The sequence below is a fragment of the Leucopleurus acutus genome (assembly GCF_964270905.1).
Source record: "Leucopleurus acutus genome assembly, chromosome: 12".
Taxonomy (NCBI): Eukaryota; Metazoa; Chordata; class Mammalia; order Artiodactyla; family Delphinidae; genus Leucopleurus; species Leucopleurus acutus.
Window position 1 is genome coordinate 58,413,983 of NC_139154.1, and position 25,305 is coordinate 58,439,287.

At 37.5% G+C, this 25,305-nt stretch overlaps 1 protein-coding gene across 2 annotated transcripts in view; it reads right to left on the minus strand.

Moving 5' to 3' along the window:
* SOS1 (SOS Ras/Rac guanine nucleotide exchange factor 1) overlaps nt 1–25,305 on the minus strand; it is a 148,979-nt gene that overhangs the window by 86,408 nt on the left and 37,266 nt on the right. The window lies entirely within an intron of this gene.

The window sequence follows — 25,305 nt, forward strand, 5'->3', positions numbered from 1 at the left end:
TTTTTTCTTAAACCATGGTTATCCTGGAGTGTGGGAATATAGAGAGGGAGGGAGAGGCTGAGCTGGGGATAAAAGATGCAGTTTATATGGTTTTTGCCAAGACCCAGTGGTAGTTAGAACACTTAGTCAACACAGTGCTTGGGAAAAATTGACCTCCTATGGGTCCCTTGTTTAACTCTATCTTTCCTACCCAATGATAAAATCCAAGAGGGATATATCTTATTCATCAAAGTAACCCCAGCATCTAGCGCTGTACCTGTCACATAATACAAGCTTGATAAATGTCTGTTGAACACGAAGTCACCCTACATCGAAAACCCAGCATAGCCAAAAAATAAAGATATTTATATATAAAAGAAGAATGAAAATATTTAATCAATAACAATTCTAATTAACTTTAAAAAATATCAAGCCTTTTGAGGAAGTGGTTTAGGTACCTCAAAACACATTTTAGAAAGTGTTCAAGAAAATGTAAATTGATCAGATTATATTTTTTAAATGTTCTCTGTTTTTCAAAGAAACCCATAGAAACTATAATTCTTCACTAATATAGCTCCATCTTTAACTGCTCTTCAATTTACACTTTATGCTGAAGCAATTCATACTATTCACAGTTTGTGAAACATGGCATGCAGTTTTCACTCACACTGTTCTCCATGGCTATCATTCATTCTCTTCCCATTTCGCCTATCTATCTGACTTTCAAACCCCAGATCTCGTGTCATTTGGGTAGACTTTCTTGCTTGTTGTCTCTTTCTAAGGCAGAATTAATCTCATTCATTTAACTGACTTATTGAACCTATTCAATACTGGATATATAGAGATTAATAAAAAACAGCCCCTGCTCTATGGGTCTTATACTCTGCTCTGTGCTAATCCTTGTACTAGGTATCACATTTTTGTTATTGGGTTTGTCCTACTGAGTTATAATTACATGTTCCCTTGTCTATTTCCTCTACTGATGTTCCCATTACGCAAGGCCTTGTTTATCTACTTATAGAATCATTTTCTCTTTGCTTTTCACTCTAAACCCCTGACATTCAGGGAATACTCAAAGCCTCTGTGTTACAGGGGAGAAAGGAAGAAAATATCTCTTTCTCAGAATTAAGAGTTAAAACGGGTGGTGGTAATGCTAGAAGTCTGGTTGATTTCAGGAGAATAAATCCTTATGGCAGAAACCATCAACATATAAAGGCAGTCAGAACTAAAATCAATGTTTATTACGTAGAATCAAATGAACTGTATATAAATACAGTGGTGAAATGCTATGGTTTTAAAAAACAAACCAAAAACCGTGATACTGCTTATCACTTATAGTTAAAATGTTAAGCTTAACACCTTGTATGATACATGAAATTTTAGAAATTCAAACTCAAACAGTTTTATTCGTTGATGGTTACTAATAGCCAAATAAAACCTATTAGGTAAATAAATCAAAGAATTAGGCTTAAATAGAAAATAATGCATGATGCCAACTGTTCACCTAAATTTCTGGAGATTAACCTTTATCACATCTTAAATCTGTCAAATTAGAATCGTAAGGTTCATTCATATGAGACTAATAAATTATTTTAATTCTCTAAAAACAGTACTTCAAAATCTCTGACTGAAAAACATGTACAACGGTAAATGCTTAAAGACAAGCAGAACACCAGTTCCTGAAATACAGACTTTGCTCTTTATTCTTTCAAGGAAGATGCTGTTAGATTTCTTTAATGAGCAGACAGAAGTAGCATTCCATCTCCTTATACATATAGGATAAAAAAACACTTCTCTTCTATAAGATAGTGTAACACCTAAAGTGTTCCATTCCATCTAAATGGTACTCAAAGATATTTAATAGATCAAATGATCCAAAGTATTCAAGACTATACAGAATAGGTTACACTGCCAAATTTGATGACAGCCTTTAGAAGCTATCTACAACTAACATTCATTAAGGGTGTGTGTATGAGAGCAATTATAATATGCACTTAGACTTGGGTTTAAAGTTGATGGGGGTTTTCCTTTACATGCAGTTTTCAAAAACATTATATTTTATACTTAGGTTTACTGACATAGAAAACTTCATATGCTTCTTTAAATGCACTTATCTTAGGTAATTTAAGTAAAGTAAATGCAAAAACTTCACTAAAAAATGAATGATAGCCATTAATAAGAATTTTATATGATCATGACTGTAATTCTTTTGAGGTATAATCATCATATTCGATTAAGGAATAATCATCATATTCAGTTAAAGATGCCACCCACTGAATTTTAAACATTTCTTAAGGACTGCTGGCTTCTGTCTTGACAGTTCATTTTGTCTCTAGTAATTTCTAACAAATTCAGAAGCAACTTTGTGGCTATTAATGTCAGATTTATGGAATCTGGAATAGCAAAGGGATTAGATCTATAACAATTCCTAGCTGTTTGATCCACGAGTCCTCTAACTGTATTCAGGAACCCCTTGGGTAAACTGCTAGAAAACACTAAGTTGAATTCTGATGAATCTTTCATAGCCTTTTCTAGCTAATGGCTCTCTGAAGAATTAGAAAACTTCTGGATTGTACTTTGTCACATCTTGAGCCCAGATCTGCTACTTTTATTTAAACACATAACAGAATTTGAAATAAAACTGGTATGCTCAAAACCTTTACCATAGCAAATAATAAAGATTTGGACTGTTAAATCAATTTCTCATTGTTACAATTAGTCAATGTATGATGTTTTAGGTTCTTATTTCTCCTCATTTTGAGGTTTATTTAAAAATCAAAGCAAAAAAGCCTTTGTTTAAAAAAAAATTAAAAGCAACAATAATAAAACAAATCAGAGAACAAATTTTTTCCAAAAACAAAATTGACTGAAAATATTTTTGCATTTCTTAGGGCTTGTTAATTAGCCTTCAGGCCCATGTACGTAACATTTTTTTTCCCCCCTGATTTCCTCTCATTGCTGGGGACACGAAGATGAATGAGAACATGACATCTGCCCTCAAAGAGTTCAGCTCACAGAGGAGCTAGACATGTCAACAAGTGACTTAACACAGCGTTATGAGGTTACAATGGAGTTATATTTACGGTACAATGATAACCAAAAAAACAATGATCCTTGTTGATGCTGTGTGAGGAGTATCAGAAGTCTTCACAAGTAAAACACACTTGAACTGGATTATAAAGGATGAATAAGGTGCAACAGGGAAGCAGATAAGGAAGTAGGGCTTTTACTAAAAGAGGTAACATATAAAGAGCCATAGAGGCCAAGATAAAATGATGTATTGGGGAAACTGTAAGAGTTGGATCAAAGACTACACCTGGGAAAAGCTAAGACTGGAAAGGGCAGGCTTGTGTGTCATGCTAAGAAGTTGAGAAGTGATCAGGGCAGGAGAAAATGATAGAAGGGTTTCAAACAGACATCGACATAATTAGATCTATTTGCTGAAGAATCTCTCTGGTGTCAGTATAAAGGATGGGTTAAAACAAAGATCAAAGTGAAGAAAGCAAAACCAGTTGGAAGGATGCTGCAGGCTGTGTAAAAAGATACAATGAAGGCCTGAAACAATGTAGAAGCAGTGGGAGATGTAAAAGAGGTGAGGAGGTAAGTTTGGATAATTATTTTGGGGGTAGTGAGAACAGCAATGAGGGAGAACCACTAATTTCACTAGGATAGGAAATACTAGAAGAAGGTAATATTTTTCAGAAAGGTAAGAAATTCAAGTTTAACACCTTAGTTTAAGGTTCTTGTACTATATCTAAGGAAACAAAGTTGAAATTGTTTTTTATGAAGTGATTTTTAGAGTTTTATTATATTTTATTTTGGGGGTTGTGGAGAAGACACAGGGAGAAGATAGCCATCCATAAGCCAAGAAGAGAGGCCTCAGAAGAAATCCACCCTGGCAGCACCTGGATCTTGGACTTCTAGCCTCTAGAATTGTAATAAAATAAATTTCTGTTGTTTAAGCCACCCAGTGTGTGGTACTTTTGTTATGGTAGCCCTGGTCAACTAATACAACTTTGTAGTTGTTAAAAAGAATAAATCAGAGCTTTGCCATGTAACAGATTTCCATAAGGTATTCTTGAGTAAGACAGAAAACTTTAAAGTACAGGAACACTCAAAAAACCACAAACACACAATACAAACACATACACACTTGTATGTATGTATAATGTATTATATACATCTGTACATGAACATGACAACATGGAGAAAAATATGGAATAATATAACCTAGGTTATTAATATGGGTTAGAAGGACCTGGCAGGGCAGGAATGTGGATGAAAGGGAAGAAAAAAGGGGGAAGAATGAACAAACTACCCCCTCCCTCTCAAAAAAAAAAAAAACCAAAAAAACCTGTACTGAAAGTAAGTGTCATATTTATACACTTTTGTAACACTTTATGTAAATATAAAATGTAGATTTAAATTTTTTCATTTAAATAAAAAATTTCATGATTGCTTTTCTGCTGTGTGTACATCAGCAATGGGAAAGACAACATTCAAAGTCCTTTCCCACAGAAAATAACTATGCACATCAAATTCCAACCACGTGTCAAGTGCCAAGTTTACATCATCTTTCATTTATTTTGCTTTAAAAACAATGAGTATGGCCTTCCTAGACAATTTTTTTTATTACTTTCTGTGATAACAGAGTTCCCATCAATAAAACAAAGAACTGACTCAAGAAAAGAATCTCTGATGGAGTTTTAGTTCTTCTTCAAAGCATTTTCTTAATCTTCATACCCAAGAATCTTCCAAAAGTAAGAGAAATCCCTAATCAGTGATGTCCTGACACAGGCAGGAGCTCTTTATAATATTCCCATCTTTTTTACCCTAGTGCTCCCACTCATTCTATTCTACTTTAAGTTTTGATCTCCGTCTAAGAGGCATCTTTTTTTTTTTTTTGCGGTACGCGGGCCTCTCACTGTCGTGGCCTCTCCCGTTGCAGAGCACAGGCTCCGGATGCGCAGGCTCAGCAGCCATGGCTCACGGGCCCAGCCGCTCCGCGGCATGTGAGATCTTCCCGGACCGGGACACGAACCCATGTCCCCTGCATCAGCAGGCGGACTCTCAACCACTGCGCCACCAGGGAAGCCCTAAGAGGCTTCTTTAAAGCTGGAATACCAAGTCATAACACATGTGTGTCTATTGTCTATTCTTTGACAGTTTTCCCCAAAATAGCAACAGATGGCAGTTTGTGACTAAAATATCTAATAAAACTCACCAATTGACTGCCCATAACCTCTAAGCATTAGATTCTAAAATCTAGTGAATCAAAGGCAGGGGGAAATTTTTTTTCAAATTCAATCTTCTCCAAATAGATCGGGTTCCTTGATGTATAATCACTAACAGTAAACTGATTTACGAGATGAATTAAATAGATTCCTACACATTTATACTTTCATTTCTAGAAGGTAAAATGGTCAATGTCATCTGTGAATCCCAGGTGACATTCTTGTAAATTTTATCCATTTTCAAACTTTCTGAGTAAATGAGGCTACATCTCAAATACGACAATGCACTTATGCATATGTTCAACTAGATACTAGGAATATAAGATAGACATAGTCTCTGCCTTCACAGAGCTTAGAAGTACAAGAGGGGAACAAGACAAGTAATCACAAAAGTAACTACACAGTAAGAGACAGAGCAGTGAAGAGGTTAAGTGTGGGGTAAACTGCCTAAATTCAAACTCAGTTGTAAAATTATCAGGGTGTAACCCTAAAAAATTACTTAATCCTTCTGACAATATTATGTACCAGTACACAGTCAAGGTTTACTAAATGTCAGTTGCAGCTATTACTGTTATTCTTATTAAAGGATGTCATGAAGCTACAAAAAGGGCCTAAATTAACCGGGTGGTTCTGGAAATGAAGATTAAAGCTGATATCTGAAGGGTGAGTAGAATTTAGGTAAAAAGTGGATTGGCGAAGTGAGAGGAATGATATTCTAGGCAAATGGAACAGCGTGTACAGACATGAAGGGGAGAGTGAAGGAAATGAAATTAGAGAGGGTTACGTAGGGCCCAGATCACTGGCCAGATGCACCAGATGCAGATGCATTTACTAAGATGAGGAAAACTGTAAGAAGCAGATTTCTTAGTAAATGGGAGGACAAGGAGATTAACAGTTTAGTTCATTATGCTTGATATCTTCTTTTTAAAAGTATAATCAACATACATTATATTAGTTTCAGGTGTGCAACATATTGATTCAACACTTGTATACATTGCAAAATTATCACCACAATAAGGCTAGTTACCATATGTCACATACAAAGTTATAAATCTTTTTTCTTGTAATAAGAACTTTTAAAATTTTTCTTAGCAACTTTCAAATTTGTAATGCAACATTACTGACTATAGCCACCATGCTGTACATCACATCCCTGTGACTTTATTTCGTAACTGGAAGTTTGTACCTTTTGATCCCCTTCACTCATTTTGCCCACCCCTCAACCCCCCTCCCCTCTGGCAACCACAGATTCATTCTCTGTATCTACGAGTTCCGTTTTATTTTGTTTGTCCATTTGTTTTCTTTTTAAAACTCCACATATAAGTAAAATCATATGGTAATTGTCTTTCTCTGACTTATTTCACTTAGCATAAAACCCTCAACGTCCATCCACGTTGCTGCAAATGGCAAAATTTCATTCATTTTATGGCTGATTAGTATTCCATTGTGTGTATACACACACACGCCCCACATCTTATTTATCCGCTCATTCATTGATAGACACTTCCGGTTGTTTCCATATCTTGGCTATTGTATTCCATTCTGTGTGTGGATACACACACACATCCTACACCTTATTTATCCACTCATTCACTGATAGACACTTTGCTTGTTTCCGTATCTTGGTTGCAGTGAACATAAGCGTGCATGAATCTTTTCAAATTAGCGTTCTCATTTTCTTCAGATAAATACCCAGAAGTGGAATTGCTGAATGATATGGTAGTTCTATCTTTAATTTTTTGAGGAACCTCCATACTGTTTTCCGTAGTGGCTGCACCAATTTACATTTCCACCAACAGTGCACAAAGGTTCCCTATTCTCTATATCCTCACCAACACTTGTTATTTCTTGTCCTTTTGATTATAGTCATTCTTACAGGTATAAGGTGTGTCACACTGTGGTTCTGATTTGCATTTCGCTGATGTTTAGTGATGTTGAGAATCTTTTAATATGCATGGTTGGTCATCTGTGTATCTTCTTTGGAAAAATGTCTATTCAGACCCTCTACCCACTTTTTAAGAAGACTGGTTGTTTTATTTGTTATTGAGTTGTATGAGTTCCTTACATATGTTGTATATTAAGTCCTTATCAGGTATATGATTTGCAAATATCTTCTACCATCCAGTAGGTTGCTTTTTATTAATGGTTTCCTGTGCATATGCTTTTCAGTGTGATGTAGCTCAGCAGTCCCCAAACTTTTTGGCACCAGGGGCCAGTTTTGTGGAAGACAATTTTTCCATGGACCGGGGATGCTGGAGTGGTACATTCAAGCACATTGTATTCATTGTGCACTTTATTTCTATTATTATTATATTGTAATATGTAATGAAATAATTATACAACTCACCGTAATGCTGACAGGAGGCAGAGCTCAGGTGGTAATGTGAGCAATGGGGGATGGCTGTAAATACAGATGAAGCTTCACTCACTCGCCCGCTGCTCACCTCCTGCTGTGCGGCCTGGTTTCTAACAGGCCACGGACTGATACCGGTCCGTGGCCTGGGGGTTGGGTACCCTGATGTAGCTCATTTTTTAATTTTTGCTTTTGTTGCCATTGCCTTTGGAGTCAGATCCAAAAATATATCTCCAAGAGCAATGTCAAGGAACTTACTGCCTATGTTTTCTTCTAGGAGTTTTATGGTTTCTGGTCTTAAATTCAAGTCTTTAATCCATTTTGAGTTAAATTTTGTGTATAAGTTAGTAGTCCAGTTTTCCAATCACTATTTATTAAAGAGACTGTCCTTTGCCCATTGCATATTCTTGCCTCCTTTGTTGCAAATTAATATACCATCTGTATGTGGGTTTATTTCTGAACTCTCTATTCTGTTCCATTGATCTACATGGCTTTTATGTTGATACCATACTGTCTTGATTATGATAGCTTTGTAATATAATTCTGAAACCAGGGAGCATGATGTCTCCAGCTTTGCTCTTTCTCATGATTGCTTTGACTATCTGGGATCTTTTGTGGTTCCTTCCATAAAAATTTTAGGATTGTTTGCCCTATTTCTGTGAAAAATGCCACTGGAATTGATAGGGATTGCAATGAATCTATAGATTGCTTTGGGTAATATAGGTATTTTAACAATATGTTAAAAATTGTTCCAATCTATGAGCACAGGAAGTTTTTCCATTTACATGTGTCTTCTTCAATTTCTTTTGTCAATGTCTTATAATTGTCAGTGTGCAGGTCCTTTCACCTCCTTGGTTAAATTTATTCCTAGCTATTTTATTCTTTCTGATGCAACGGTAAATGGGATTACTCTATTAATTTCTCTGATAGTTCATTGTTAGTGTATAAAAATGCAATAGATTTTTGTATATTGATTTTGTACCTTTCAACTTTATTGATTTATTAGTTCTAACAGTTTTTTTTTTTTTGGTGGAGTCTTTAGGGTTTTCTAAATATAAAATCATGCCATCCACTAATAGTGAGTTTTACTTCTTCCTTTCCAAATTGGATGCCTTTTATTTTTCTTATCTCACTGCTTTGGACTTCCAGTGCCAATACCAGTGGCAAAAGTGAACAACCTTGTCTTGTTCCTGATCTTAAGGAAAAAGCTTTTAGCTTTTCCCTGTTGAGTATGATGTAAGCTCTGGGCTTGTCATATATAGACTTTATTATATTGAGATACACTCCTTCTATACCAATTTTGTTGAGAGTTTTTATCATAAATGGAGGGTGAATTTTGTCAAACACTTTTCCTCCATCTGTTGAGATGATTATATGATGATCTGGACGATCTGGACTTCATTATGCTTGAGATATCTTTGAGATATGAAACTAGCAAACAATCAGTTTACTATATGGGTAAACAAGCCTGGAATTTTATTTTTAATAAGTTTATCACATTGTGCTCCTATGAAAATAGCAAGAAGTAGATATCAGATCACTGTTAAAACAAAAATGTCACGAAAAAACAATAAAACTTTTTTTCCTCCTACAGATCCCATACTATCCAGCAGAAATCAGAGGCATTTATTTATTTATTTTTATTTTTATTTTTTCTGTGGTACGCAGGCCTCTCACTGTTGTGGCCTCTCCCGTTGTGGAGCACAGGCTCTGGACGCGCAGGCTCAGTGGCCATGGCTCACGGGCCCAGCCGCTCCACAGCATGTGGGATCTTCCCGGACCAGGGCACGAACCCGCGTCCCCTGCATCCGCAGGCAGACTCTCAACCACTGCGCAACCAGGGACGCCCCCTAGAGGCATTTTTTTAATGCTTTGAAAACTGTAGCCCACAGTTCCCTTACCACACCAATTCCACGATGGTAGCTAGGAAGGCTATGGGGGTATGAGTATTAAACTAGAATATCAGAAGTGGCTTTTCCCTACATCTTTCTACTATTCTAGAGCATGGCCAAATGTCCCTGGCAAAGAAGGGAACCTACTGACTCTTGGGCTCCAATGTGTTGAATACGTTCTTCACAGAGAAGCTCTAAAAGAATAATGAAAAGCATAGTATACACAAATGGTTGGGTACAGAGATTAGTTCAATGCAAGAGAAGAAAACAGCTCCACCCAATAATAGATATGCTTCAGATTTCCTGATAACTAGCATTAATTAGTATTTATTATAAAGTATCACATGTTTATGCTTCATAAAAATACTTCCTTATATAGAATCAGTGTATCTTGATTTTGTAAATATTAAGCAATATGGCAAGAACAATAGAGCTGTCAAATGATAGTCTGCAAAATAAAGTATTAAGTCTTATGATTCATTTAAAAACTTCATTTTTTCAGTTCACAAAACAATTAAATCCATGGGATCTTTCTAATAACTTAAACAAGACCTCCTATTTTCTTGGAGACTGCCAATAGGGGAAATAATGAGAGTTGCTGTCAGAAGATCTATCTTGGAGGTCTGACTTTACCTGTATGTATGTATGTATTTGTTGTCTTAGGTAAATCATATCTCCTAAATCTCAAGTTTCTCACCTGAAAAAGGCAATATCATTACCCATCTCCAGAGACACTTGATCAAATGAAGTCATATAACTGAAAGTACTTTAAATGATAGAATGCTAAATAATTGTAAGTAGTCACTAATCACATTACCACATGCAGTGAGGTACAAATTACAGCAGCTGAACATTAAAAACAGATGAAGATTGTATGTACTTGACAATTTGACAAATTTGTCTTTAGATATAGTACCAACAAAATCCAGTTTATCCCACTTTGCATTATATAATCCCATATATCAGTGGCTCTAACCGAAACCATGCTTAACAATTACCTGAAGTGTTTTGCTTTTTTTAAATTGTGGTAAAATACACACACAATTTACCATTTAACCATTCTTAAGTACACAATTTAATGGCATTAAGCACATTCACTGTTCTGCAACCATTACCACTATCCATCTCCAGAACTTTTTCATCATCCCAGAATGAAATTCTGTAGGCATTAAACAATAATTCCCCATTCCTTCCTCTCCTCAGTCGCTGGTAACCACTTGTCTCTATGAATTTGACTGTTGTAGGTACCTCATATGATTGGAATTATACAACATTTATCCTTTTGTGCCTGGCTTCTTTTGCTTCACAAAATCTTTTCAAGGTTCATCCACATTGCGGCATATATCAGATTTCATTCTTTTTAAAAAAAAAATAAGTTTATTTATTTATTTATTTATGGCTGTGTTGGGTCTTTGTTTCTGTGTGAGGGCTTTCTCCAGTTGCGGCGAGTGGGGGCCACTCTTCATCGCGGTGCACAGGCCTCTCACTGTCGTGGCCTCTCCTGTTGCGGAGCACAGGCTCCAGATGCACAGGCTCAGTAGTTGTGGCTCACGGGCCTAGCCGCTCCGCGCATGTGGGATCCTCCCAGACCAGGGCACAAACCCGGGTCCCCTGCATCGGCAGGCGGACTCTCAACCACTGCACCACCAGGGAAGCCCATAGCTTTTTTTGTACCTATTCTTTATCCAGTTGAGGAAGTTCCCCTGTATCCCTAGTTTACTAAGTTTTTATCATGAATGAGAGTTGGATTTTGTCAAATACTTTTTTTTGCCTCTACTGATATCACCATGTGATTTTTTTCTTCTTTAGCCTAGCGATGTGAGAGGTTACATTAATTTTCATTCATTTCTTTTTAAGGCTGAAGAATATTCCATTGTATGTACATAGCACATTATGTTTATCCATTTATTCATCCAGAAATGACTATTTGGGTTGTTTCTACCTTTGGCTATTGTGAATAGTGCTGCTATGAACACTGGTGTACAAATGTCTGTTTAAGTCCCTGCTGTCAACTCTTTGGGGTATATACAGGCATACCTCACTTTTTCATGCTTAGCAGATACTGTGTTTTTTTGTTTTTTGTTTTTTTAACAGATTGAAGGTCTGTGGCAACCCTGTGTGGAGCAAGTCTATTAACCCCATTTTCCCAACAGCATTATTTTTTAATTAATATATGTATATTTTTAAAGACATAATGCTATTGCATACTTAACAGAACACAGTGTAATAGAAACATAACTTTTATAAGCACTGGGAAACCAAAAAATTCATGTGACTAGCTTTACTGCAATATTTGCTTTATTGCAATGATCTAGAACCAAGGTATGCTTGCACCTAGAAGTAGAATTGCTGGAATATATGGTAATTCTATGTTTAGTTTTTTGAGGAACCACCATAATGTTTTCCGCAGCAGCTGTACCATTTTACATTCCCATAAGTAATGCAAGAGGGCTCCAATTTCTCCAAATCCTGCCAACACATTGTTTTCTGATTTTTTGATAATAGCTATCCTAATGGGTGTGAAGTGGTATCTCACTGTAGTACTCAATTTCATTTCCCTAATGATTAGTGATGTTAAATGTGGTTTTGTTTTTTTTAAACACCCTTGATGATTCTGATATCGGTGGCTAATCAGAAGACCCCACTTTTCATAAAACACTGATCCTATATTAGGCATCCCTCAAAAAAGGGAAGAACTGAGGAAAAAGTTGAATCAGAAAGCAGTTTTCAACAGAAGCCAACTTGAAAGAGCTCCTAATGGCCAAAGCTGGAACAACTAAGCAATAAAATAAGTAACAATAGTACTGTACTGGGGGCAGAAGCAAGATAGGGGTAGGAAATTAAGAGGTACAAACTACTATGTATAAAATAAATAAGATACAAGGATACAATGTGCACCACAGGGAATATAGCCAATATTTTATAATAACTTTAAATGAATATAATTTATAAAAATATAGAAGCACTATGTTATATGCCTAATATTGTAAGTATAAACTAACATAATCTACTATACTTTAATTAAGAAATAGTATTGGGGCTTCCCTGGTGGCGCAGTGGTTGAGAGTCCACCTGCTGATGCAGGGGACACGGGTTTGTGCCCTGGTCCGGGAAGATCCCACATGCCGCGGAGTGGCTGGGCCCGTGAGCCATGGCCGCTGAGCCTGCACGTCCGGAGCCTGTGCTCTGCAACGGGAGAGGCCACAACAGTGAGAGGCCCGCGTACCGCAAAACAACAACAACAAAATAGTATTGTATTATAACCCAAAGAATAAAATAAATATCCATGAGTTTCCTACTAGAGGGCAGTGACTGTCTCCCTTATCTTTATATCTTAGCACTTCCCATGTGCCTGGCGCTAGCGAATATTCAATAAACTGCAAACAACTTATGTAATCTTGGCTTTCATTTTCCCCATTTTCTCTGTGACCTGAGTTTCATTCTTTTTATTGAAACAATCTATTTACAAAAATTCTGTGCATAAACACTAAATGTAGACTACTAAATAGCTAAAACATATTCCAAAAAAGCAGTGCCTGGTGTCAGTTCAGTTCAACAAACTCCACTGAGCACCTTTTTTTTTTTTTTTTTTTTTTTTGCTGTATGCGGGACTCTCACTGTTGTGGCCTCTCCCGTCGCGGAGCAGAGGCTCTGGACGCGCAGGCTCAGCAGCCATGGCTCACAGGCCCAGCTGCTCCACGGCACGCGGGATCCTCCCAGACCAGGGCACGAACCCGTGTCCCCTGCATCGGCAGGCGGACTCTCAACCACTGCGCCACCAGGGAAGCCCCACTGAGCACCTTTTAATATGCCAATCCACGAAAATGTCTGATTTAATTTTTCTTCTTAATGACCATTTTTCTTCTTCTGGAGAGATGAGGGTAGTAATTGAGTTGATACTGTATTTTATTTATAAGAATCTATAGTTCTTATTACATTATGTTTAGTTTGTGTAGAACAGTGCTTCTCAGACTTTAACATGCATATATGTCACCTAAATATCTTGTTTAAAATACAGATTATGATTTAGTAGGTCTAGGGTGGGCATTTGGTAGTTCTATCAATGCTGCTGGTCTAAGGACTGTACTTTGCACAAGGATACATACATCTGTCTATTTTGCTAAATTTTTATCTCCTTGAGGGGAGGGACCATTTCTTACCTTTATATTGTAGTTTCTGGTACTTCAGCAGGAGCTCAAGTACAACACTTTGAATGAGTAAAATTATATATACAATGTATTCACTCCCTTGATGTTTCATCTATAACACCAAATTAGGAATTCCAACTTTCCCATAGGTACAAATAATCCTCTGTAACAGGGGTCCCCAACCCCTGAGCCACGGACCAGTACTAGCCTGTTAGGAACCAGGCTGCACAGCAGGAGGTGAGCAGCAGGTGAGCAAGCGAAGCTTCACCCGTATTTACAGCCGCTCCCCTTCGCTCACATTACTGCCTGAGTTCTGCCTCCTGTCAGATCAGCGGCGGCATCAGATCCTCATAGGAGCAGGAACCCTACTGTGAACTGCGCATGCGAGGGATCTAGGTTATACACTCCTTATGAGAATCTAATGCGTGATGATCTAGGTGGATCTGAGGGGAGCGGCTGCAAATACAGATTATATTAGCAGAGAGGTTTGACTGCACAGAGACCATAATAAATCAACTGCTTGCAGACTCTCATCAAAATCCTATCAGTGAGTGGCAAATGAAAACAAGCTCAAGGTTCCCACTGATTCTGCATTATGGTGAGTTGTATAATTATTTCGTTGTGTATTACAATGTAATAATAGAAATAAAGTGCACAATAAATGTAATGCACTTGAAACATCCTGAAACCGCCCCCTCCCCCTGGTCTGTGGAAAAACTGTCTTCCATGAAACCAGTCTCTGGTGCCAAAAAGATTGGTGACCGCTGCTCCATAAGTCCACTAGTTCCTTTCCAATTCTCTTCTACTTCACAAAATCCTAACTTCATTCATGAACAACAAAACTGAACTTAATCACAACTAGATCATTCCCACTCGTATACAAAAATGCTCAGAACAAAAAAAGCTTTCCTTGCCCTCAGGTACCCTAGCCTTCCGCTCATTTTCTGTTGCCTTTCAGAGATATACTCCTCAAGTCTCCATAGTAATTTTCTCTACCCACCCCCTAGGCTCTTCTCCACTTAGGTCTATCAGGGTCACCAAGGACTGCCATTCTGCAAAGCGGCCAGGGCTAAATCCCTGACCTCATCTCACTTGACCTCTTGGCAGCATGACATAGTTGACCACAGCTGAAACCCCTTCTTCATTTGACTTCCAAGGCACCATGCTCTCCTAATGGTCCATTTCAATGGACACTCTTAGTCTTCTCTCCATCTCTGAAATGCTGGAGTCCTCCAAAGCTCAGTCCTTGGCACTTTTCTCTTCTTCATCCAGTGTACTCTAAGTGACCCAGTCCATGGCTTTACCAACTATTCACTCATAATTCCCCCATTTTTATCCCCAAACTTAACCTTTCCCCTGATCTGGGATATCTACACTCTATACATCTCCACTTGAATGTCTAATAATTCCCTCAAACTTACCACAACCCAAACTGAATTCTTAGGTCTGACTCCACCCTCAAACTACTCCTCCTCACATTTTTCTCATCTCAGTAAATGGCACCTCCATTCAGTCAGCATGGGCCAAAAATACAGCAGTCAACCTTGATTCCTCTTTTCATTCTTCCCCACACATTCAACATATCTATTTGTTTTACCCAAAATATACCCCAATTCTGACACCTTCTTACCACCTAAACTACTAGTCCACATGACCATCACCTCTTGCCTCCAAACTGGTCACTTTGGTTCATTCTTGCCCATCAATAATCTTTTTTCCTTCAGAGTGCCCAGAATCATCTTTTTTTTTTAAACCTAAATTTGACTTTGTCCTTTGCTCAAAATTTTCTAATGGTTTAACCATCATTAACCATGTAAGTTTCTAGATGAAGTAGTCCCTTTCTACTTTTCCCAGCTTATCTCTTATAATTCTTCCTCACAAATGTAACACTCTAGTCATACTGGTTGTCCTGATCTTTCTTACACATACCAAGTTTGTCCTGCTTCAAGGTCTTTAGCTAACCCCTCTTTTAGGATGCTCCTTCACCAGATTTTTGCATGGCTGGCTCCTTCTGAACATTCTTGTCTCTTTTCAAATGTCACCTCCTCCAGAGGCCTTCCTTGACCACCACATTTAAAAGAACACCTTCCCTTCTTACCTCTCAGACCCTCTTTATCCCAACCTGCTTCATTTTGTTTATTACACTTACTCTTTTCTGAAACCACAATAGTTCTTTGTCCATTTATTTGTTTGCTTTCTCCTACCAGAATTTAAGGTTCATGTAAATAGCGACTTTGTCTCATCACTTTCTATCTCTGTGGTATCTAGAGTACCTCTTGTCATTTTGTTGGTTGGTTGAATGAATAAATGAATGATTAAGAAACAAAAGCCACTAAATATATTTATAATTAAAGTCAATTCAAATTTTTAAGAAATTAAAAGAAATCCAAGTTTGATGTGAATTAGACTTACTACAAAACCATTGCCACTAGTCTCTAAAAACTCCTTGTAAGCATCAGAAAGTTTCCTTCAGACTCTGAATACAAAGTATCTGCTTCTATATCCTTCAATGATTAAATCAATTTTCTGAAGTACTACCAATGTTAAGCTGAAAAAAAGAAAACTATCCTTATTTAAACTTCTAATTTAATTACTAGTATTATTTTCTACCATTTTCCTATTCTGTAAATATTCAGATTTTCTTCTATATGAGAGTTAAATGTGCTTTTGCAGCACTGGCCTGGAAACTAACCACCAGGTCTAATGCTGAGCTGTCGCCCAAAGACTGCAAATATCCCTTCTCTCTCAACAAACACTTCCTGCCATTTGGGCCCTTAACCTGAAATTTTGGAATCTCCTCACTTCCCACTAGCTGAAGGGTTAACACCTGACACAGTAGGGTGCCTATTCACACCAGTCAGATTGCGAATACCAGTCACTGGATATTTTGAATGTGGTCACTGCAGCACCAGATTAAAGCTGCATATGAGAAAACAGAGGGGGGAAAAAACTTGAAGTGAACTTAAACAGCCAACTTATATTTTTAAAAAAAAATAAATCAAAGACTAAGCATCCTTTTTTGCCTTTTCTAATTTAAGATGACTTTATCAGCTCTATTCCTTCATTTTGGATCCACCATCTGGATCTAAAGCAGGAGTTTTCAACCTCAGCACTCCTGACATCTTAAGCCAACTAATTCTCTTTCGTGGGGGCTGACCTGTGTACCAAGTTCAGCAGCATAACTTGGACACTAACCATTAGATGGCATTAGCAGCAACCCACCCACCCAAGTTGTGACAAACAAAAATGTCTCTAGACATTGCCAAATGTTACCTTGGGGGCAAAATCACTACTGGTTGAGAACCATTGATCTAAAGTACACCTTTCCCCGCCTCTTCACAGCCTACCACATGTACCTGGATTCCGTGCCCCACTACAAATTTTCTTGGATAAAAATAAAATCTCCAACACTTCGTAACTCTCCAACCTAACCCAGCAGACCTTTTCCTCTCTACCATTTATATATATTCTCTTACAATATTCCTTGTGTTTTCACAACATGCATTCACATTGTACTTAAATCTCAACTTTTAAAAATAGCAAATTCATATATTTACACCTTACATATCTACTGACAAAGAAATCACATCTTTTTAAGGCAAGAAAGGTACATGATATACTTAAAACTTGAAATAAATTTTTAAAATTGTAGTTGATTTACAATGTTGTGTTGGTTTCTGGTGTACAGCAAAGTGATTCAGTTATACATATATTTTCCATTATGGTTTATTACAGGATATTGAATATACATCCCTCTGCTATACAGTAGGACCTTGTTGTTTATCGGTTCTATATATAATAGTTTGCATCTGCTAGTCCCAAACTCCCAATTCAATCCTACCCTGACCCCCACTCTCCCCGGCAACCAAAGTCTATTTGTAGACTTTTTAATGATGGCCATCCTGATTGGTATGAGGAGGTAGGTACCTGACAGTACTTTTGAGTTGCATTTCTCTAATAATTAGTGACGTTGAGCATCTTTTCATGTGCCTATTGGCCATCTGTATGTCTTCTTTGGAGAAATATCTATTTAGGTCTTCTGCCCGTTTTTTTTCTTTTTTTGTCGTACGCGGGCCTCTCACTGTTGTGGCTTCTCCCGTTGCGGAGCACAGGCTCCGGACGCGCGGGCTCAGCGGCCATGGCTCACGGGCCCGGCTGCTCCGCAGCATGTGGGATCTTCCCGGACCGGGGCACGAACCTGTGTCCCCTGCATCGGCAGGCGGACTCTCAACCACTGCACCACCAGGGAAGCCCTGCCCATTTTTTTATGATGTTTTATTTTTTTCTGTTACTGAGTTGTTTGCATATTTTGGAAATTAATCCCTTGTTAGTTGCATCATTTGCAAATATTTTCTCCCAGTCCGTAGGTTGTCTTTTTGTTTTGTTTATGGTTTCCTTTGCTGTGCAAAAACTTACACATTTGATTCGATCCCATTTGTTTATTTTTGCTTTTATTTCTATTGCCTGGAGAGACTGACCTAAGAAAATATTGCTACGATTTATGTCAGAGAATGTTTTGCCTATGCTCTCTTCTAGGAGTTTTATAGTGTCATGTCTCATATTTTAAGTCTTTAAGCCATTTTGAGTTTATTTTTGTGTATGGTGTGATGGTGTATTCTAACTTCATGACATGTGGCTGTCCAACTTTCCCAACGCCACTTGCTGAAGAGACTGTCTTTTCCCCATTGTATATTCTTGCCTCCTTTGTGGAAGATTAATTGACCGTAGGTGTGTGGGTTTATTTCTGGGCTCTCTATTCTGTTCCATTGATCCATATATCTGTTTTTGTGCTAATACCACAATTGTTTTGATTACTATAGCTTTGTAGTATTATCTGAAGTCTGGGAGGGTTATGCCTCCTACTTTGTTCTTTTTCCTCAGAATTGCTTTGGCAATTCTGGGTCTTTTATGTTTCCATACAAATTTTAGTATCATTTGTTCTAGTTCTGTGAAAGATGTCATGGGTAATTTGATAGAGATCGCATTAAATCTGTAGATTGCTTTGGGTAGTATGGCCATTTTACCAATATTAATTCTTCCAATCCAAGAGCATGGGATATTTTAGAACTTGAAATAAATTTTTAAAAAATTAATCAAAGTATGCTTCAACAGAAAAGATTAGAAATTTCAAACAGAATCTCCTCAAAATCAAGACAAATTTAAATCCACTTGGAAGCTCTTAATTAGTTGTAAAAAAGTCTCTTCAAACTAGGCATTCAAGAAAAACTTCATACATAACCACTCAAATTTCCCAATTAAAGTTTAAAATGAAAATGACAATTTACTTCTAAATCAAAGTGCTATGTTATAATTTCAGAATTCTTATGAGGCAATATTACTTCCTTTGTAAAATGTGACTCCAAAAAAGTGACTCTACAAATTAACCAAAGATCCCCCAAAATCAATTACTATAGAAATACTTTAATTTTTTTTAAAAATGCATTTTAAAAATGAACATTTAACTAAATGTTAAATATTTGTTAACTCTTACAATAACAGGAAACTTCCTGTACTTTATCTCTAATCTTCAACCATCTTGCAAGATAGGCATGATTTTATTGTACGATAATTAAGGGTTATCCAGGCCATTCTTAATATGTGTGAATAAGTAGGACCTGGATTAAAATCTTTTTTTTCTGGATTAAAATCTTGACTCTAACTTAACAGCAGTATGACTCTGGACAAGACATGTAACTTTTCAGTCTTCCTACTCCATAAATTGGGGCCAATATCTACAATATAATGTTACAACAAATATTAAATAATGAATGCAAATATGCTATATAACTTTAAGGGATTATTATTATGTGTGTGTGAATGTGCCCATAAAATTGTAAGTAATATCACTATCGGTGAAGTGCTAATGAAGTCCTTTCATTATAATTTGTATCACATACACAACACACACACACACAACACATACAGACTTTCAAGAATACTGTATCAGTTAAGTGATGACTTAAGTATATTTATTTCAGAAATTACTAATGCAGGTGCTTCTGTACTACTAATCCAGGTGTTTTTGTACTTCTGTACTAAAAGTGTTATTAAACTGCAATCTATTTTTTTCTTTCAATTGAGGCTGCAATACAGTTTTAACTAACTTGTTTCTTCTTTGGATTTATAAAGATAGTTCTCCCTTCAACTAACTGTAGTGAATATCTGTCGTTCTGGGCATCTTCCTAACAGGATTCTGACTTTCTTTTGAGGAATTAGCTCTCCCTCTCTGTGCAATGTTGGTAAAAGAGGAATTTCTGGTGACCACTTCCCAACATAGAAGCCAAAAGGGCTAAACACTACCTCTTCCAGTTCTAGCATAGCCAGGGGATGGGCACAGACACTCTTCCCTAAAACATAAGCAGGTAACCCAAGGAAGGAAAGACTGACTAGGGGTCAGTCGCAGCAGAAGCAGAGATCTAGCACGTCTTTTCCACTTCAAAGCTTGCTGCCATGAACCCTGAGGCCCTGAACAGAGCTCCCTTGGCTCTGATAGTTTCTCTATCAGGGCTACTCTCCCCTTCCATGACCCTCTAAGCAGCACCTTCCAACAAATTTCTTTTTAAAACCAAGTCCTTTTATTTGCAACTAAGAACTCCAACTGTACACTAATGGGAAACAGAAAGGGGAAAATCTGGAAATAAACTAGATAAGGAAGGTAGATGTGTTTCTTTTTCATGCTGACATCTGACTTTTGTAGGTTTTAAGTATAATATTAAACAAAATGTCTAACCGTTAAGGTACAACAATAATTATTTCCTTAAAATTTAATTTTTAAAGTATTAAACATATATCCAGAATAAAGTTATATAATTAAATATTTCAGTATCCACTGAACTCGTAACACATAACAGAAAAAAAATCCTCAAATATACATCTTTAACCTGTTAAATCAGAGAGAGGACTTTTCCTAAAAAGTTAGTGAGAATTTGTCTTTGTTTACTTGGGGCTCCTAATCATACTATATAACACCATAGCAAATTCTGTAAGAGATGCATCTTTTTAACCCCTTTTTCCTTGGACTACCACTCAATAAATTGGTGAATTCAGTGAAGCATCAAATATATAGAAATGTAACTTCCTGAAAATGTGTAGTCTACAATACCTTTTAAGTGAAGAATATTAAGTATATCAAGCAATAAAAATGTACTTTTGAAGAAAAATGTTGAATGTTCCTGACCAGTAGGTTTAATTGTTTCAATCACCTAGATTTAAATCAAATCTGCCCTAAACATATAGAATAGTGACTTTCTATTTCTGTTATATTTCCCTAAAATGACTGATTGCCTATGTGGTTAGGTTCTAGTAAACTATAATAGTGAAGACAATCTTTAGTGTTTTGCAAAGGGGAGGCACATTTATGTACTCTATAGCAAAGTATTAGTAATCAAAATGACTTGTCACCACTTTCATTTCCACCAACACAGGACCAAGTCAGAGTATGACATAAAGGTGGTGAGTAAATGTTTCTGACTGCAATGCCAATGTCAAGCCAAGTAATTCAACTCAGAGATTCCTCTTTTCACATTCAAAACCAGAAATATGTTTTGCCAGTAGGTTTTTACTAAATTAAGATCATTTAACACAATATCTAATTTATTTGCTAAGAAGTCAGAGGGAACAGCAGCACAAAAGCCAACACAGGATACTGTTTAGAGAAACAAACAGCACGGAGTGCAGTGAGACTAAAGCAGAGTCAGCAGAGGGTTTGGAGATGAGATCAAAGAGGTAGTAGGAGGCCAGATCACTTAAGGACTTTGAGGGTGATAGAGCAGCAACGATGAGCAGCCAATGAGGCCTTTAGAGCCTTTCTACAAGAGTACATTGCTACTCTAAGTTCAGGAAACAAAAAGTCCATTGCTATGGTTTCAGATTCCACATTGCAAATAAGAAACTACAACTTAACGGGGTCTGATGTCAAAGAAAAACATTCATAACATCTGAAAAACCTTTTCCCTTCCCAACTATTTACATGCATGAGGTTATATTTTCTTCATGTAGTTCAACTAAAACAGCATATCACAACAGACTGGATGCAGAGGGAGATATGAGAATCTGTGTTTCTTCTTTTTTTTTTAATTTATTTTTTAAAATTTATTTTTATTTTTGGCTGAGCCATGTAGCATGCAGGATCTTAGCTCCCCGATCAGGGATCGAACCTGTGCCCCCTGCAGTGGAAGTACAGAGTCTTAACCACTGGACCACCAGGGAAGTCCCTCTGTGTTTCTTCTATTAAGCCAGATAGTAAAGAGATTTGCAAAAATGTAAAACAATGACACTAAATTTTTTTGTTTGGAAAACACCGTTATTTTAATAAAAATTTTATTGTTGTTAATATGTAATGAGTTTACTATTTTTTAAAATTAATTAATTAATCTATCTATTTGGCTGCGTTGGGTCTTCGTTGCTGTGCGCGGGCTTTTCTCTAGTTATGGCGAGCAGGGGCTACTCTTTGTTGCACTGTGCAGGCTTCTCATTGTGGTGGCCCCTCCCATTTGCAAAGCATGGGCTCTAGGCACACAGGCTTCAGCAGTTGCGGCACGTGGGCTCAGTAGTTGTGGCTTGAGGACTCTAGAGCGCAGGCTCAGGAGTTGTGGCGCACGGGCCTAGTTGCTCTGCGGCATGGGGAATCCTCCTAGACCAGGGCTTGAACCCGTGTTCCCTGCATTGGCAGGCGGATTCTTAACCACTACACCCCCAGGGAAGCCCGAGTTTACTATTTTAAAATAAATTTAAATGTTTTATTTTAAAAAATATAAATTCATGGGTATAACTCATATACAAGTTGCTCTTTGAGAGCCTCAATAATTATTTAAGAGTGTAAAGGGGTCATGAGATCAAAAACTTGAGAACTATTGATCTATTAATCAAAGATGTCCTGGAGTAGCATTCCCCAATCACCATTAATAACTTCTCGTCAGGCTAACTACAGAAAATCTATTTACAAGTAATTCAGTCAGCCACACACATCATCGTTGTTTCCCCTCCAAAACCCCACATCATAACCCTGCTAGTCCAGTGATTTTCAAAACTTTTAGCAGGGAGAGGGGAGCTCCCAAAAGAAATCTCCACTGAACCACAATATATAACACAAATAAAAGTAAAGCTGCCCTGGTTAAAGAGAGGGTGGTGTCTCCTACCTCTAGTTCATCCATCCCCTCAGTTACCATGAAGGTCCCCCTAAGGTACTTCCTAGAATCACACAAAACACAGTTTCAAAAAATCTTTATTTTAAACCACTGCTCAAATGTGCTACTTAAAAAAGTTTCAGAAAGGTTCTGTCATTGTTTCAAAATGATCATTTTCAACTTCACCCACCAGTAGACACTAGATGTACAGTATTAGTATCTATACCTATAGAGAACTACAGAATTGGTTAAATCCCATAAACAACTCTCAGACCCATGAGAGTGTCTAAGGATTCTTGAGAAACTACTTGAGGACTGGTGGATGAGCAGAGTTAATCTGAAAAGGCTTCCTGGAGAAAGAGACACTATGATTAGGCAAGCAGAAAAGTCTTAGCTCAGTTAGGAAGGGCTAGGATGAGGCACGTTTCCTATATTATAAGGAGAACTAACAGCCAGGCAGTATGTGGCTCTCAAGTAGCTGAGTTCTGCAGGCTACATTCAAAAGTCTGTATCTGAAACAGTGAAATAACTCTCTATTCTTCAATCTGGGAAAGAAGTACATTTCCTACTTTAGTAAGTTCCCTACTCTAGGCAAAATTTAAAAGGTGAAAAATGCACCAAGAATATTTGAATATTTGCTTCCAAGACAAAAATTATTCCAGTTCCACATAATCTGAGATTAACATAGGACAGGGCTGTGTCACTGTTCAAAGAAGACAGAAGCCATTAAGAGTTTTATCAGGGAAGCAGAAAAATTATTTTAGCAACATTACAGCATGGTTGGAATAGGCTACTGGCTGTGTAGAAGTCTATGCAGGAGCTGACCAAGGGCAATAAGTCAGTCAGCAGTGCTTTCACAATCTATTTTTACTGTTTTCTATGCATTTTACAGTTGGTGTCTAAAAAAACTAGATGTTTATATGAAGCTGCCTATTTGGCTACTCAAACTCCTATGAAAGAAACAATGCAGGGACTTCCCTGGTGGTGCAGTGGTTAAGAATCTGTCTGCCAATGCACGAGACACTGGTTTGAGCCCTGGTCCGGGAAGATTTCACACGCCGCAGAGCAACTAAGCCCACGTGCCACAACTACTGAGCCTGTGCTCTAGAGCCCGTGAGCCACAACTATTGAGCCTGCGTGCCACAACTACTGAAGCCCGCGTGCCTAGAGCCTGTGCTCCACAACAAGAGAAACCGCTGCAATGAAAAGCCCACGGACCACAACGAAGAGTAGCCCCCGCTCACCACAACTAGAGAAAGCCTGCACGCAGCAACGAAGACCAAACACAGCCAAAAATAAATAAATAAATATTTTTAAAAAAAAAAACTCAAAAAAAAGAAACAATGCAGATTAACTAATTTGGGGGCAACCCCCCCCAAACTTAACTATTAAGGTGAAGGGCTAAATGAAATAAAGATTTTAGTATTTCTGTAATTATTAAAGTGAGTATTTACTAGCCTATAACCTAGACTGGCGAAAGCAAGACTGTCTTTTCCCTTAAGCAGACTTGGCCAGGGAGATTTTTGGGACAGGGGGGTGCTGGGAGGAGAGGGAGAGAGGGTATAGGGCAGGCAGCTTTATACTTTTTCTATTACATGTCCTTTTCTCATCACTCCTCTGAATTTTCTAATAGGTGTAACATGTCTCCAAGAAATAATTAACCTGCTCACTGTACTGTTTTACATGAGTTTATTCATGGAAATCTGTCCCACATTTCATTAGCACACATTTTTTAACATCTATCTTCCTCCTCATATGCTTCCTTTGTTTAAAATCAGAAGAGAAAAGACGCTTATAAGGGGAAATGTACCCCTTATACAAAGGGTACAAAATTTCAGTAATGAAGGATGAATACGTTCTGGAGATTTAACATACAGCACAGTGACTATAGTCAATAATACTATATTGTATTCCTGAAATTTGCTAAGAGAGTACATCTTAAATGTTCTCACAACCCAAAAAAGGATGATTATGTGAGTTGGTGGATATGTTAATTAGCTTGATTGTGGTAATCACTTACAATGTAAATGTATATCAAAACATCACATTGTCCACCTTAAATATATACCGTTTTTGCCAGTTATACCTTAATAAAGCTGGGAGAAAAAGAAAAAACAAAAACACCTATAGGGGCTTCCCTGGTGGCGCAGTGGTTGAGAGTCCGCCTGCCAATGCAGGGGACATGGGTTCGTGCCCCGGTCCGGGAAGATCCCACATGCCGCAGAGTGGCTGGGCCCGTGAGCCATGGCCGCTGAGCCTGCGCATCCGGAGCTCCGCAACGGGAGAGGTCAGAACAGTGAGAGGCCTGCGTACCGCGCAAAAAAAAAAAAACAAACCTATAAAATACCTTTTAAAACCTAATTATCTGTCAGGCTAAATTCATGGGTTTTTTTGGTATATAGTAAAGCAATAAAATACCATTTAGCACAGATTCAAGTTTTAAGTCATTTCAAAAATATTAAGCTTTTTATTATTAGTATCTAAAGAAATGTTACCAAGGAGATCTGTATTTGAAAATCGCTAAAAATATATGAGCTGATATAAATTTGTACTTTTCTTCAAACAAAAAAGAAT